The 13,461-nt window shown below is 39.1% G+C and overlaps 1 pseudogene; it reads left to right on the top strand.

Moving 5' to 3' along the window:
- The first annotated feature begins 524 nt into the window (after nucleotides 1–524).
- LOC101093150 lies at nucleotides 525–1,857 on the top strand (annotated as a pseudogene).
- The last annotated feature ends 11,604 nt before the right edge of the window (nucleotides 1,858–13,461 follow it).

The raw sequence follows: 13,461 nt of genomic DNA, 5'->3' as shown, positions 1-13,461 counted from the left end.
TCAGTCGGTTAAGTGGCCAACTTCAGCTCAGGTCACGATCTCGCGGTCCGTGAGTTCGAGCCCCGCGTCAGGCTCTGTGCTGACCACTCAGAGCCTGGAGCCTGTTTCAGATTCTGTGTCTCCCTCTCTCTGACCCTCCCCTGTTCATGCTCTGTCTCTCTCTGTCTCAAAAATAAATAAACGTTAAAGAAAATTAAAAAAAAAAAGAAATTGACAAGTTTATCCTAAAATGTATATAGAAATGTGACATAGCTAGAGTATCCAAAGCCATCTTGAGAAAGAAGGGAAAGATTGGTAGACTTACACTATGTCAAGACTCATTATGGCATTGGCAAAAGGATGGAAAAACTGATAAATGGAATAGACAGTAGTCCGGAAATAAATCCACCCTTATAGGGTTAACCGATTTTTTGACAAGAGTTCCAAAGGAATTGAAGAAGAAAGAAAGACTTTTTAGGAAATAGGTCCAGACCTTTTCCACAATGAGTTTGCCACCAGAACACAGGTGTTGTGAAAACCACCGCTAAACCTACAACAAGATGGGAAAGGAAAAGACTCATATCAACATCGTCGTCATTGGATATGTAGACTCAGGTAAGTCTACTACTACTGGTCATCTGATCTGAGGCCGCTGAGATGGAAAAGGGCTCCTTCAAGTATGCCTGGGTCTTGGATAAACTGAAAGCTGAATGTGAACGTGATTATCACCATTGATATTTCCCTGTGGCAACTTGAGACTAGTAAGTGTTATGTGACCAGCATTGATGCCCCAGGACACAGAGACTGTATCAAAAATATGATTACAGGCACATCTCAGGCTGACTGTGCTGTCATGATCGTTGCTGGTTATGTTGGCAAATTTGAACCAGGCACCCCCAAGAACGGGCAGACCCATGAGTATGCCCTTTTGACATGTAAAACAACTTATTGTTGGTGTTAACAAAATGGATCCCACTGAGCCACCCTACAGATACGAAGAAATCATTAAAGAAGTCAGCACCTACATTAAGAAAACTGGCTACAACCCCCACACAGTGGCATTTGTGCCAATTTCTGATTGGAAAGGTGACAACATGCTGGAGCAAGTGCTAACACGCCTCGGTTCAAGGGATGGAAAGTCACCCGTACAGATGGCAATGACAGTGGAACCACACTGCTTGAAGCTCTGGATTGCATTCTGCCACCTACTCGTCCAACTGACAAGCCCTTGCATCTGCCCCTCCAGATGCTACAAAATTGGTGGTATTGGTATTGTCCCTGTGGGCTGAGTGGAGACTGGTGTTCACCAGGCATGGTGGTCCCGTTTGTTCCAGTCAGTGCTACAACTGAAGTAAAGTCTGTTGGAATCTACCATGAAGTTTTGAGTGAGGCTCTCCCTGGGGACAATGTGGGCTTCAATGTCAAGAACGTATCTGTTAAAGATGTTGGTCGTGGCAATGTGGCTGGTGACAGCAGAAATGACCCGCCAATGGAAGCAGCTGGCTTCATGGCTCAGGTGATTATCCTGGACCATCCAGGCCATCCCGGTGCTGGATACACACCTGTGCTGGACTGTCACCCAGATCACATCGCCTGCAAGTTCGCTGAGCTGAAGGAGAAGATTGATCGTGGTTCTGGAAAAAAGCTGGAAGATGGCTCCACGTTCTTGAAATCTGGCGATGCTTCCATTGTTGATATGGTTCCTGGCAAGCCTGTGTGTGTGTTGAGAGCTTCTCTGACTATCCTCCTCTGGGCTGTTTTGCTGTTTGTGTCATGAGACAGAAGGTTGCTGTGGGTGGCATCAAAGCAGTGGACAAGAAGGCAGCTGGAGCTGGCAAGGTCACCAAGTCTGCCCAGGAAGCTCAGAAAGCTAAATGAATCTTATGCCCATACCTGCCTTGATCAGTGGCGGAAGAACGGTGTCACAACTATTTGCGCCAGGTGGCCATTTAAGTACAATAGTAAAAGACCGGTTGATGATAACAATGCATTGTAAAACCTTCAGAAGGAAAGGAGAATGTTTTGTGGACCATTTTTTTGTGTGTGTGGTGTGTGTGGCAGTTTCAAGTTATTAGTTTTTAAAATCAGTACTTTTTAATGGAAACAACTTGACCAAAGGTCTGTCACAGAATTTTGAGGCCCATTAAAACAAAAATTTGATGAGGAAAAAAAAAAAAAGAAATAGGTCTGGAACCACTGTATTTTTATATGAGGAATCACTGCCAGCCATCAAGATTGTGCTGGCAGCCTTAGGTGAGAGCTGGAGCATGCTGGTAGCTCCTGGCTGTGGCCACACCGTTTGCCAGGCCTTAAGATGTTCCCGCCTACCATAGGTGGGGGATAGAACGATACCTGGGAGAAGATATGCCTGGGAAAGTGCTTTGTTCAGATGCCAAAGGGGCCAGAAATAGGTCCTTTGCCCCAGGGATGAGACAGCCATAACTCCTACATAGAACTCTTCCTTCCAGGTCTCAAACAACCCTGAGCCGCAAGACTGGGACACTGGCTGCAAAAGCAGAAACCTTCCTGGACTGGGAATCATGAGTCAAATCCCAGTGCGCCTGAATGGAGATCTCCTGGTCTCTCTCTTCTTGCCTCCACACTCATCTCTGAGTCTGATCCAGCCCCTTTAAACTCCAGCCTTCCAGCCCACCCTCCTTACCTCCCAAGGTGATTATTTTCTTAATGTTTATTTATTTTTGAAGGAGAGAGAGACAGAGCGTGAGTAAGGGAGGGGCAGAGAGAGAGAGAGGGAGACACAGAATCTGAAGCAGGCTCCAGGCTCTGAGCTGTCGGCACAGAGCCCAATATGGGGCTCGAATTCATGAGCCACGAGATCATGACCTGAGCTGAAGTCAGACGCTTAACCGACTAGGCCACCCAGGTGCCCCATCAAGGTAATTATTTTTTATGAAGATTAACTTATGAAATTAAACAATGAAAAGACTTCTGCTTCTGGCCAAGATAGAGTAACAGAGTCCAGATTTACCCTCCCATATGAAATAACCAAAAAATAAATACCACGTATGAAAAAAATGGTTTTTTCAAGACATTGAACATCAAGCAATGAAGAAAAGTGATTGATCTCTATGAGCCAGGAAACAAAGGAGGTGAGCCCCATGACTACTCCAGCTTACTGCCTTTGACAGTTTCTAGGTCATGGTGCAGGGAGAGGGAAAATATAGAGTCCAGCGGTCTGAGCTGAGAGACGAAGATGAGACTGGCGAGAGTCGTAGCACAAGATACTAGAGAGTAGAGACCCGCATGGAGAAAGAACTTCAGAGGGCTCCCTTCAAGGATGTACCAGAGTATGGATCAGTATACACATGTGAAAAGCTATTCAAGGATGGAGAAAGAGCCACCTGAGAGGATTAGAGGCAATGGTGTCCAGAGATTTCATAAGACCTGGGAGAGTGTCTGTTTCCGCCAGCCTGAGTGGAAACCCTCATGATTTACAGGGCTCTGTGAAGACAACACAGAATAGTCTTGGCTTGTGGCTAGGGAGTCATTTTCCCTAGACTGAATGCTGTTCTGGCCTCAAGACCTCAAATCATCAAACTGTTTCTGAGTAACTTAACTGTGTTCCAGAATGAAGCTCAATAATATTTGTAGAAATACAAAATCATTGGGGTGCCACCAATTATTGCTGGTTTAGTCCGTTAAGCATCAACTCTTGGTTTCAGCTCAGGTCATGATTTCATGGTCCCTGAAGTATTAAGATGCTTTGGGTACAAAAGTGAGACTTTTTTGTACTTGTGCTTGCATTCAATCTACCTACAATGTAACAGACTCATATTCCATTTCTAGGAATATTATTTGTTTTTTCAAATTAATTCAAAATAAATATATTTTCTTCTCAAAAATTAAAAAAAAACTGACCCAGAAGTGAAACATATTAATGTTAGCAGAGAATAATATTAAAGTAGTCATTGTAATTGTATTCTATATGTTTAAAAAGTTAAATAGAGACATGGAAGATATAAAAAAAAAAAGACCCAAAACCAAACTTCTTCTCTAAAAAATAAAAACAAAGTTGAAGGACTAATACTAGCTCATCACATGACTTGTCATAAAACTACAGTAATCAGAACAGTAGGATAGGGGCACAAAGATAGTAAAGCATGTTAATGTCCAGAAATCAATTTTCACAAATATATAAATACAGTTAGCTAACTTTTAACAATGCTCAAAGGCAATTCAGGAAAGAAAGATAGTCTTTTCAACAAACTACACCGAAACAATTGGATGTCAGTAGGGAAAAAAAATTGACGTTCCATCCCAAATTCGTATCTACAATTGAACTCAAAGTGGATCATATACTTAAAAGCAGAGCCCCTGACTATAACACTTCTAGGAGAAGCCTTATGATCTTGGGATAGGCAAAGATTTATTAGCTACAACACCAAAAGCACCATGCATAAAAGAACAAATTAATAACTTAGACTTCATCAAAAGTAAAGACATCCACTTTGCAATAGACACTCTTAAGAGAATGAAAAGACAAGCTACAGACTTGGAGAAAAACTTTGCAAGGCATATATACAATAAAGAACTTGTAGTGATAGTAGATAAGGAATTCTCAAAACTCAAAGAAAAATTCAACTTAATAATGGGCAAAAGCTTTAAACGGGCACTTCACCAATGAACATATATGGATGTCAAATAGACATATGCCAAGATGCCCAACATTATTAGCCATCAGAATATAAAGTTAAAAGCATAAGGAGATACCACTACATACCTATGAGAGTGACTAAAATCGAAAAGACTGACCAGAGACTGAGACTGTAGCAGAACTGGGACTAGTTGGGACATAACATGGTACGAACACTCAAAAAACAATTTGGCAGTTCATTAAAAAGTTATGGCTGGATGTTAGCATGAGGAGCTCCATGGACTCACTCACTAGAGGAAAAAAAGCAAATCTGGTAAAAGCTATTAAAAAACCCAATTATTGGGGCATCTGTGTGGCTCATTTGGTTAAGTGTCCAACTCTTGATTTCAGCTCAGGTTGTGATCTCTCAGTCATGAGATAGAGTACTATCTCAGGCTCCACACTGACAGTGTTGAGCCTGCTTGGAATCCTCTCTTTTCCTCTCTTTCTCTCAAAAATAAATAAATAAACTTTAAAAATACAATTATTTAAAGTCTCTGGAAATTGTCCTGAGGGCATATAATAAATGAAGAAAAGTTTATTCAAGGAAACATACTAAAACTCGGTAAGAACAGCAAGAATCTGTGGCATTTGAACCATGGCCCATTCCTTCTTTCCTTCTTCACTCTCGGCTTGATAGAAGCTCTACTTTGGGTAAATGTGGCCAAGAAGACGGTGCCCTCCCTTCTTTTTAGCTCCCAAACAAATCTTAATATACCTCGCCAGGAAGGGCAGGCCACCAGCATTTCTAATGCCCTCCAGTTTCAAGTTGAGGAATTCCTGGTGAGTGTGGCCAAGGTATCAGGAGCTCCTTCCTCCACTAACCTCCACTCATAGTAAAAAGGCTCTACCTTAAGTACAGCCAGCCAAGAAGACTAGGGCTCTCACCACCCTTGCCCCAGATTAGGGCAGAGCTCCCAGACCAAGAAAGAAGAGTTGTGCAGAGCAGAGGCTACTGCCCCATTTGGGGTCCAGAGTAGTGGGTCAGAGACATCGTTTAGGAGAAGAGGCTTCCCATAAGAAAAGAGAGCTCCAAAGCTCTCCACGAAGGAACCGATGTTATTTGAAAAAAAAAAAAAATCATGGAGAAGTTTAAGCTTAAGGTGACTTTCAACAACAGCTCCTCTTAGGAGCAAAAAGCTAAACCACAGGCCATCTAGTTCATAAGCCTAGAGAGAACTAGAGAAATAAATGGCTAAGAAGACACCCTGAGGACAAAACAAACCTCAAAGACTGGCTTCAAAGTCTAGTCCTGTCTACACTGAATTGGATCAGATTGCTGAGGAGCACATGGCCCAGGGCATTGTCAAAAACTATAACGCAAGCTGTTGGTAATCAGTTGCACCGAAGGCATGGGGAGTAACATCACATGAAGACAGCCTGACGGAACTTAGAGAAAGAGGTGATCAGAGAGAGCCCTGCCAAGGCATTGCCATTCTAGGGGACCTGTGTACACACTCAAGGCTCTGTCCCCAGAGGAGCAACAGCGATGGCTTCATGTGGTGAAAGCAGACTTCACTAAAATTGCCTATCCAGGTCACAAAACAAAGAGCAAAATAAGTCACGAGAGGAGGAAGGGTGATCCAAGTTGCTGTAATATACCACCTAAAGTGTCTAATTTTCAACAAAAAATCATGACATACAAAGAAACAAAAATATATTTACATAGGATATAAAGAAAAAAGAAAGTGCTTCTAAGAAGGTCATTATGTCATACGCAACAGACTAAGACTTCAAAACAGCCATTATAAATATGTTCAGAGAACTAAAAGAAACCATGCTTCGGAAACTTAAGGAAGATACAAAGACAATGTTTCTTTCACCAAATAGACAATATCAATAGACATGTAAAGTATTAAAAAGAACCAAATGAAAATTCTGGAGAAGTATAATAAAAGAAATGAAAATTTTTATTAGAGGGGCTAAATAACAGATTTGAACCAGCAAATGAAGAATTAGTGAACTTAAAGACAGATTAATGGTATTACACAATCCAAAGAAGAGAGAGAAAATAGAACGGAGAAAGTGGAAGAGTCTCAGAGAAAATTGGGACACCTTTAAGTACACGAACATACATGTAATAGAATTCTAGGAGGAGAGGGAGAGGAGAAAACAGAAATAATATTAGGAAAAATAATGGCCGAGAATTTCCCAGTTGCTGAAAAACATTAGTCTACACATTCATGAGGCTCAGACAAGTCCAATCAGGACAAGTACACAGAAATCCACACCAAGAGTAAAACTGCTGAAAACAAAGAGAAAGAGAAAATCTTGACAGCAACAAGAGAAATTGACTTATCACATACAAAGGAATCCAAATAAGATAACAGGCGACTTCTTATCAGAAACAATGGAGGCTAGAAGGCAGTGGTATGACATATTCAGAGTGCTGAAAGAAACATACTGTTTAACTCAGAATCTTATATCTGCCAAAACTATCTTTCAAATATGAGAGTGAAATAAAAACATTCTCAGGTAATCAAAAACTGAGCCAATTTTCTTCTAGCAGACCCATCTTATAAGAAATACTAAAAGAAGCTTTTCAGGCTAAAAGGAAGTAAATCCAAATGAAAATTCTAATCCACATGAAAAATAAAAAAGCACTGTTAAAGAGTAATTATGTAATTATTTACCAAAAAGAAAAAACAAACCCAGAATACATATTATTTTCTTCTTTCTTATTTTAGCTGATTTAAAAAACAGTTGTATGAAAAAACACATGTGGGGTGCCTGGGTGGCTCAGTTGGTTGAGCGACCAACTTTGGCTTAGGTTATGACCTCACAGTTCATGGGTTCAAACCCCACGTCGGGCTCTGTGCTGACAGCTCAGAGCCTGGAGCCTGCTTCAGATTCTATGTCTCCATCTCTCTCTGCCTTCCCCTGCTCACACTCTGTGTCTGTCTCTTTCTCTCAAAAGAAATAAACATTAAAAAATTTTTAAGTAAAAAAAAAAGAAACAGCACATATATAAATGTATTGCTGAACCACAGATGTCATATATTTGACAATAATAACATAAATGAGGTGGATAGGAGGGGAGTTACATTGCAGTAAGGAAATGACACCAGATTGTAACTCAAACCTGCATGTACCAATTTAAAAAACAGAAATGGTAAATAATAAGACAAATAGAACAACTCAGTAAATACATACTCGCTTTCTTTTCTCATCTTCTTAGTATAAAACAGCAGTTGTAACAATGTACTATTTGATTTGGAACACATATAAATTTAATATGTATAGCAACAATAGAACAAAAGGGTAGGGTGGGAATAGATTTATTTAGGAATATTATTTCTATATCACACTGGAATGAAGTTAGTAGAAATACAAAGTAGATTTTTATAAGATATGTGTGGTAAGCCCTAGAGCAACTGCTAAAGTAGTAACCAAAAAAATATAGAGAAAGAGTCATTAAAAAAAGGAAAATGTTATACTAGAAAACATTCACCTCATGCAAAAGAAAGAATTAAGAGGAAGAGAGGAACAAAAGTAGTAAAGCAGACATAGAGTAAACAAAAAGTAAAATGGCAGATGTAAGTCCAACTATATCAACAACAACATTAACTGTGAATGGATTAAACAATCCATTCAAAAAGCAGAGAATGTCATAGTGGATAAAAAAAATCATCCAACTATATGTTGGCTATATGAGACACAGCATTAGATTCAGAGATTCAAATAGGTTAAAATCATAAGGATGAACGGCTCTATCATGTGTACACCAACTGTAAGAAAGCTGGAGTGGCTATTTAATATCAAGTAAAGTAGCTTTAACATTTTTTACTAGGGACAAAGAGGGACATTTTATAATGATAAAACTGTTGATCCATAAGGAAATTATAACAATTATATACATACCTAACTATGGCCCTGCAATATATAAAGCAAAGGTTGATGGAGAGTAACATAGACAATTCAATAATAATCATCAGAGCCTTCAAGACTACACTTTCAATCATGGATAGAACAAGTAGGCAGAAGATCAACAAGGAGACAGAAGACTTGAACAAGAATACATACAAACTAGAGTTAACTCATATCTATAGAACACTGTATCTAACAGGAACAGAATATTCATTTTCTTCAAGTATACATGGAACATGCTATAGGATGTATATATATTCACAAATATATACAAATTAAAGAACACACTACTAAATGCCAATGGCTCAAAGAAGAAATCCCAAAGGAAATTAGAAAATACTTTGAGATTAATAAAAATTTAAAAATAACACATGGGTATTTCTGGGATGCAGCTAAAGTAGTGTTTCGAGGGCAGTTTACAGGTATGACTTACAGGAAAGAAGAAGAAAGATTATAAATCAATAAACTTCCACCTCGAGAACCTAGAATAAGAAGTGCCATCTGAACCCAAAGCAAGCAACAGGAATGAAATCATAAATACTACAGTGAACATTAATGAAGTAGAGAACATAAAAACAATAGAAAAATCAACTAAACCAAGTGTTTATTCTCAGAAAAGATCCACAAAATTGACAAATCTTAAGCTAGACCAAAGAGAAAAAAAGAGAGAAGACTCAAATTACTAAAGTCAGAAATGAAAATGGGGACATAACTACTAACCTTATAGAAATAAAAATAATTATAAGAGAACGCTGTGAACAACTGCAACTATATGCCACAAATGAAATGGACAAATTCTTAGAAAGAGCAACTAAAAATGACCCAAGAAGAAATAAATCTAAATACACCTATACAAGCAAAGAGATTGACTTAGTAATCAAACAACTTCCACAAAGAAAAGTCCAAGACCAAATGGCTCCATTGGTAAATTCTTCCAAACATTTGAAAAGGAGCTACTATGAATTCTTCATGAATACTTCCTAAAATAAAATGGAATGGGGCAGTTTCCAACTAATTCTATGAGACTAGTATTGCCCTTATATCAAAACCAGACGAATATCACAAGAAAAGAAAATGATATACTATTCACTTACATTTTCTTATGAATATAGACATAAAATCCTCAACAAAATACTATTAAATAGAATCCAGCAATGTATGAAAAGAATTATGCACCATGACCAAGTGGGATTTATCCCAAGAATGCAATGTTGGTTTAACACCTGGAAATCTGTTAACATAGTATACCACATCAATAGAATGAAGGGAAAAAAACCACGTTATCATTTCAATTAATGAAGAAAAAGCATTTGACAAAATCTAACACCTTTTCATCATAAAAATACTCAACAAACTAAGAAGTAAATTACTTCTTTTTAAAAATTTTTTAAAGTTTATTTATTTTGAGAGAGAATGCAAGTGGGATAGGATCAGAGAGAGAGAGAGAGAGAGAGAGAGAGAGAGAGCACGCGCTAATGTCCCAAGCAGGCTCCACACTGTCAGCGCAGAGGCTGATGCAGGGCTCAAACTCATGAACTGCAAGATCATGACCTGAGCCAAAGTCGGACACTCAACCGACTGAGTGACCCACATGCCCCAGAAGTAACTTACTTCAAGTTGATAAATACCAAAATGAAAAACTCATAATGAACTACATAGGTAATGGTGAAAAACAAGTATTTCCCGCCTACAATCAGAAACAAAACAAGGGTGTCTGTTCTCACCACTTCTATTTAACTTGTATTGGAGATTCTAGCTAGGGAAATTGGACAAAAAAGTTAAATAAAAAGCATCTAGATTAAGAGGAAGAAGTAAAACTATCTCCAGTTACAGATGGCAGGGTGTTGTGTGCATACAATCCTAAGGAGTCCTCTCAAATCTATTACAGCTAATAAACAAGTTCAGCAAGGTTGCAGAATACAAGATGAATAGATAAAAATCAAATCTATTTCAAAATGATTCTCTTTATAATAACATCAAAGAAAGTAAAATATTTAGGGTATAAGTTAAACAAAAGTAATGTAAAACTTTTATTCTGAAAATTGAAAAATATTGCTGAAAGAAATGAAAGAAGATCTAAATAAAAAGATGTGTTTTGCACCAAACCCATCCATGTTCATGGGCTGAATGACTTAATATTGTTACAATGCTGATAGTCAACACAATCCCTATCAAAATCCCATCTGAGTTCTTTTCAGAAATTGACAAGCTGATCCTAAAATTCATATCGAAATTCAACAACAATCTTGAAAAAAACAAAATCTTGCCCATTTCAAAACTTACTATAAAGCTATAGCACTGAAGGCCGTGTGATGCAGACACAGAAAAGACCTATAGATCAAGGGAACAGAATTGAGAGTCCAGAGGTAAATCTTCACATTTTAAGTCAACTGATTTCCTACAAGGGTGTTAAGATGATTCGATGGAGAAAGAATGGTCTTTTTAACAAATGGTGCTGGGAAAATTGTATACCAACACATCAAAGAGTGAAGGGAGACCCCTACACCTCTTACCACATACAAAATGTAACTCAAAATGGACCAAAGATCTCAACATAAGAGCTAAAGCTACATAAGCTGTAGAAGAAAACATCAGTGTCAGTCTTCCCAACCTTCTATAGAAAATGGTTTCTTAGATATGATGTTATAAGACTAAGCAACAGAAGAAACACAGACTGGATATCATCAAAATCAAAATTAAAACTTTTTGTGCTTCAAGGGGGGCACCTCAAGTGGTGCCTACGTGGTTCAGTTGATTAAGTGTCCAATTCTCGATCTCAGCTCAGACAGTGTGGATTCTCTCTCTCCCTTTCTCTGCCCCTTCCCTGCTCACATTCTCTCTCTTTCTCAAAGCAAATAAAAAACATTAAAAAATAAATAAAGGGCACTATCAAAAAGGTAAAAAGACAACTGCCAAGTGGGATGCAATACCTGCAAATCCCGTATCTTATAAGGGACTTGTATCCAGAATATATAAAGAACGACTACTACTCAGTAATAAAAAGACAGATAGCCAATTAAAAGATGGGCAGAGGATCTGAACAGACAGATATACAAATAGCCAATAAAAATAAAAGGATGCTCACCATCATTGGCCACCAGGGAAATGCCAATCAAAACTACAAGATACCACTTCTCACCCACTAGAGTAGCTCTAATTGCCACGACAGAGCAGCAGGCATCGGCGAGGACGTGGAGAAACTGAAACCCTCATACACTCTGATGGGAATGTAAAATGGCAGGGCTACTTTGGCGAACAGTTTGTTCCTCAAAAAAGCTAAACACAGAATGTGTTTATGACCCGGCAATTCCACTCCTAGGTATTTACCCAAGAGAAATGAAAATATAAGTCCACACAAAGACTTACATAGGAATGTTTAGAGCAGCGTTACCAACCAGAAATAGCAGCCAAAATCTGGAAATCAATGTAGATAAGATGTCCTTTAATGATTGAATGGTACACAGACTCTGGTATATTGCTCCCATGGAACACTGCTTGGCAGTAAAAGGAATGAAGCTTTGATACATGTAATATCATGAATGAATTTCCACCTAAGTATATAGAGGAAAAAAATGCTGCACACGACGAACTTTCCAGGGTGCTGGACATGTTCAGTATCCTGAGTGCAGTGAGGGTTCCATGAAGATAGACAGATGAGGGATAGAGAGACTGAGATGGAGACAGAGAGACAGAGAAACAGACAGATGTGTACGTGCATGTCAAAATGTATCAACTTCACCAAGCAGGTAAAAACAGAACCTGCAGAATGGAGGTTGCAAATATATTTGCAAATCATATACCTGATAAGGGCTTTGTAGCCAGAATATATAAAGAACTCCTACAAGCTCAACAACAAAACAACAAACAACCCAAGTGAAAATTGGGCAAAGGACGTCAACAAACATTTCTCCAAAGATCTACGAATGGCCCACAAGCACCTGAAAAGACACTTAACGTCATTCGTCGTTAGTGAATGCAAATTAGAACCAGAACGAGACCTCACTTCACACTTCCTAAGACGGCTCTAAGCGGCAAACGGAAAACGACGTTAGAACGTGGAGAAACTGGAAGCCGGCATAATGGGAGATGGCTCAGCCGCTCACAGGTTGGCAGTTTGTCGAAAACACCGAGCAGGGTTACCATATGGTCCAGCAATTTCACTCCCGGGTACACACACAAACAAACTGAAAACAGGGACCGGAGCAGACACTTTATGCCAATGTTCTGAGCAGCATCGCTCGCAACAGCCGCAAGGGGGAAACCACCTGCTGGCCCTGACCGGTGGATAAACAGAATGTGGTCCATACGCACAACGGCATCTTACTCAGCCTTAAAAAAGGAGGAGATTCAGACACCTGTTCCAGCATGGATGAACCTTGAGGACATCGTGGTAAATGAAGTGAGTACAATACTGCAGGATTCCAATTGGACGAAAGACCCAGACGAGGCGAATTTACAGGGACAGAAAGGGGACTAGAGGTCACCAGGGGCTGGGCAATTCGTGTGTTTAAAAATTTTTTTTATGCTTATTTATTTTTGAGAGAGAGAGAGCGTGCACGAACGGGGGAGGGTTTCTGTGGCCACAGGACACTAATGTAGGCAATGCTACTAAATCGTGCACTTGAAATGGCTAAAATTGCAAATTTTATGTTGTACATACTTTGCCACAATTAAAAATAATTAGTAATGTAATAGACCAAACCTCACTGAACTCTACACTTTAAATGGGTGAATTGTTTGTAAAGGTCATCACCTTTTACACTTTACAGACGAGCATTTTATTGTATGTCAATTCTATTTAAAGCAGCTAGCAAAACTATGCACGCGTTACTTGGATAAAAATAAAAATTGAGTGTTAAGAAATAGTGAATGCAGTCTCTTAAGAATTCCACCACACAGATCTCTACGGGGCAAAATCTGCCACCTCTCGTCACATCCCTGCTGCCCGGGGATTCGTTCCC

The sequence above is a fragment of the Felis catus genome, chromosome D4, assembly GCF_018350175.1.
Source record: "Felis catus isolate Fca126 chromosome D4, F.catus_Fca126_mat1.0, whole genome shotgun sequence".
NCBI classification, from domain to species: Eukaryota; Metazoa; Chordata; class Mammalia; order Carnivora; family Felidae; genus Felis; species Felis catus.
This window is presented reverse-complemented; position numbering and strand designations above follow the sequence as displayed.